The sequence below is a fragment of the Pygoscelis adeliae genome, unplaced genomic scaffold (genome assembly GCF_000699105.1).
Source record: "Pygoscelis adeliae isolate BGI_AS28 unplaced genomic scaffold, ASM69910v1 Scaffold22, whole genome shotgun sequence".
NCBI lineage: Eukaryota > Metazoa > Chordata > Aves > Sphenisciformes > Spheniscidae > Pygoscelis > Pygoscelis adeliae.
The window spans coordinates 3,433,629-3,437,028 of record NW_008824350.1 but is presented as its reverse complement, the minus strand read 5'-3'; positions in this window follow the sequence as shown (position 1 = coordinate 3,437,028).

The following is a 3,400-nucleotide window of genomic DNA, read 5'->3' as shown; positions in this document are numbered from 1 at the left end:
AAACCCTTAAGTATCTCGGAGGGCTCTTGCTACTTTTTTTTTGTATTGCTGTTGTTATTATTTGTTATTCTTAAGGTACTGAGATCAAATGGCCTGTATCATCCACAGTGCATCCGTTCTGAACACTACAATGCAATGCTGACCATGGTCACTTTTGACATTGACTGTATTGGTTGAGTGTGTTACTCTGAAGTGTGTATGCTACTAAATAAATGAGACTGGAGGAAAAAAGACATCCACTGTGGTTTGGTCACAGGACAGTAATATCTTTTCTTCAAGAATTTCCTTAGGGAAGGGACCAAAAACTATTTATTTCAGTGTTTCTTGTACTTTTAGTCTTTAGCATCTAATATTTCCTAAAACAAAACCGGTTCTAAGACATCTAGAAGCTAATGTTGGAGCTTGGTTCCAAAACCCGTTAGACACATTTGCTTTAGAACCTGATCCACACAAAGCTCAACAGCTTCCTTCGAGGTAAGCTCTGTCTCAAAAATCTCAGTTCATAGCCTACAGTATATCAAAAAATTGTGATCGAAAGGCACTTGGCAGACTCACAGCAGTTAACTGTTCCACAGGGCAGTTTTGTGTGGTGGCAGGGAACAAGCAGTCAACCCTCCAGGACTGGCAACACTTCTCAGCAAGAGAGGTGTCCTCTTACCTGTGCGCAAAGAGTACTTAGCAGAGAGGGAAACAAATAACCACTATCAGTGTCTCTTTATTTTGTGTTGCAAATATAGAAGTATACACTTGTCCAGCTTTAAATTGCATAGAAGCAGGCATGTCATCTACTTATGTACAGTAGTCACCCAGAAAGTAAGTTGGCAAGAAGTGCTGCGATGGTCAGAGGTAATGACAAATCAAAACCTATTCAACTAAATGAAAAAGTCCTGTGATGAGATGGGAGGATGTTAGTGATGTCATGCCTAAGGTCTCCGCATCAGATTGAAAAGGGTAGGCAGCCAGGAGGAGAGAGCACGGCCGCACCTACAGGAGAAACTGTCTCGCAGAGCTCTGCTGCTCAAGGGTCTGAGGAAGTGTGGTCCCTGGCTGACACAGCTGTGGAGTTGCAAGTACATATTGGGGAAAACCGTACTCCCAGCAGTAGCCTTCTCTTTTGGGTAAGTAGGGGGAGGGTACTGGAGGTGGAATAAGTTGCACTTGCAAAAGCCTGTAACTATTTAATTAGACTTGCGAAGCTTTCTCAGTGCACACCTGCCCGTTGGCAAATCAGTGGAGAACTTACCTCAGGAAAAGGGTTGATATGAGGGGACACCTTAAATCTCTGCAGTTAAAAATTCTGTTTCTTTAAAGGGTAAATGAAGATACAAAACACTTGAGGAGAGAAAAGAAAGAATTTGGAAGCAAGAATATCAACAAATGTGAAAAGAAAGCAGAGAAATTGAAATTTGCATTATTATTTCATCTTTTGTTATTCAGCCCCCTCTTTAAAATGTAGCTGTGAGGTTGTATGAAGCAACATAAAGTACTAATGCTGAGCCCAAAAGAAAGAATCCCAACAACTATATACACAAATCTAAAACCCAGTTGGTAACATGTTAAAAGACAGACACCCATCAGGAAAAGCAATTTATAATAATCCTATAAATGGCTGATTCTCCAGTGGGGAAGTGTTGGAAGACTTTTCACATGGATTACAGGACTGAATTAATCCCAGATCTCCAGCTCACGTCATTCCTCTAGGAAACAAAACTGGGTTTTGGCTTCCAAATGCCAAAGTAATCTAATTTTGACACTATGGGTTCAACTCATTGATTATGCACTAAAAGTGGCTCCTTTAAAAACAAGTTTCAAGCAAGTTATATTTTGAATTGGTAGCAATTGAGCACTATGAAATCTGTGATTGTATGAACACTAAGTTTCAGTCTCAGAATTGTAGGACTGGAGGTTGTACTGTACGTCATTGTGACATTTTTCTTTTTAGATAACATGGTTTGGACAGCATGTAGCATTTCAGCATCACAACAGGAGCAATATTAGCATTATTTCCTCCAGGATATTAATTAAAAATTCATTGTCTGTGAGGGTTTTTAAAAGCAACTAAGAGATCAGATACACAGAGAGAAAAACTCTTACAGGTCAAAGAAAGAGTCACGGCAACTGTGCTGACAGAAGATTGTTTACCTTTAGTTCCATTTGAGGGAGTTAAAAGCTTATACAAAATTTAGGTTGCTAATGCACATTCTTTTAAAATTGCTGGCTCTTTCTTCTAGTGCCCATTTGGAATGTGCAGCTCCATGTTCTGTCTCGAGACACCGCATCTGGCTCAGTACATCCCTGAGCTACATGCTGTTGTAAACCAGCAAAGTATGCCTAGGAACTAAATAATCACTACATGCTCACGCTACTCTTGCAGTTGACCTTCAACTCCCCACTGTTGGTCACTCTTAGAGATAAGAACTGGGCAGGATGGAGTTTTATTCCGGCTCAGTGCAGCTTTGTCTGTGCTCTTCCTGTAAATAAGTACCTTGACAGAGCTATTCAGTAAAAACAGGTATTTGCCCAAAGTGCTGGACTGAAGAACTTGTACTTTATTTATAAAATGAAGGCATAGCTGCACCCAAGACTGCCTGTGTCATTGGTAATAGAGCTGTGCTCTTCTCTCACTTCACTTTTCAATGGCTTATCTAGTTTTCTCACTGTTGGCCTTTCCAAATTTGTGAATTAAGTTGAGGCAAGTGCTGCGAATGGGGAAAACAAAGGTAGCTCAAGCTTGGTCACCATAGGGACAGCAGGGATCCTACCTGCTTCTCACTGGAATCTTGGGGAGTTTTATAGTCATTTCCATGTGGAAAAATGAAGAACTGCCTTGTGCCCTGCTACTTTATAAAAAGTGAGCAGGAGCAGGAAGAAAAGGTCCTAAGAAGTCGTTAACTTCCCATGGCTTCTGAACAAGTCAGCATTTAGCTCCTCACCACCAACTTCCCACCCATGCCGATGGCTAAGGAGAACTGGAAGCAGAGTCATAATGGGCCTGCAAAAGCATGGTCATGACCACCAGCAGCCTGCTCAGGGTAGAGCCTGTTACAAACAAGAGTTGGAAAGCGATCTGGAGTCACAGCCACTGCAGCTGAACTAGGATCACTACGCTCTGCTGTGGCCTTATCACGTATGTGGGGTGGAAGGGGCTGAGTTGCTGATGCCCAGTCACAACTGTTGGAGACTTTGACAGCTCACCTCTGGGAAAAAAAACCCACCACTACTAATGCATAAACTATAGGACTAATATAATCCGAAAGGTAAGGATGTTGAAGATGAGCTGGTGTTACTCCAACTAGCCAAGAGTAGATGTATTTATTCTTGACTAGCATGTTCCAGAGGTGGCCAGCCTGAAACATGACCAAAAAACCTTAGCCTCTGCAAGAGGAAAGAATGAGAAAAT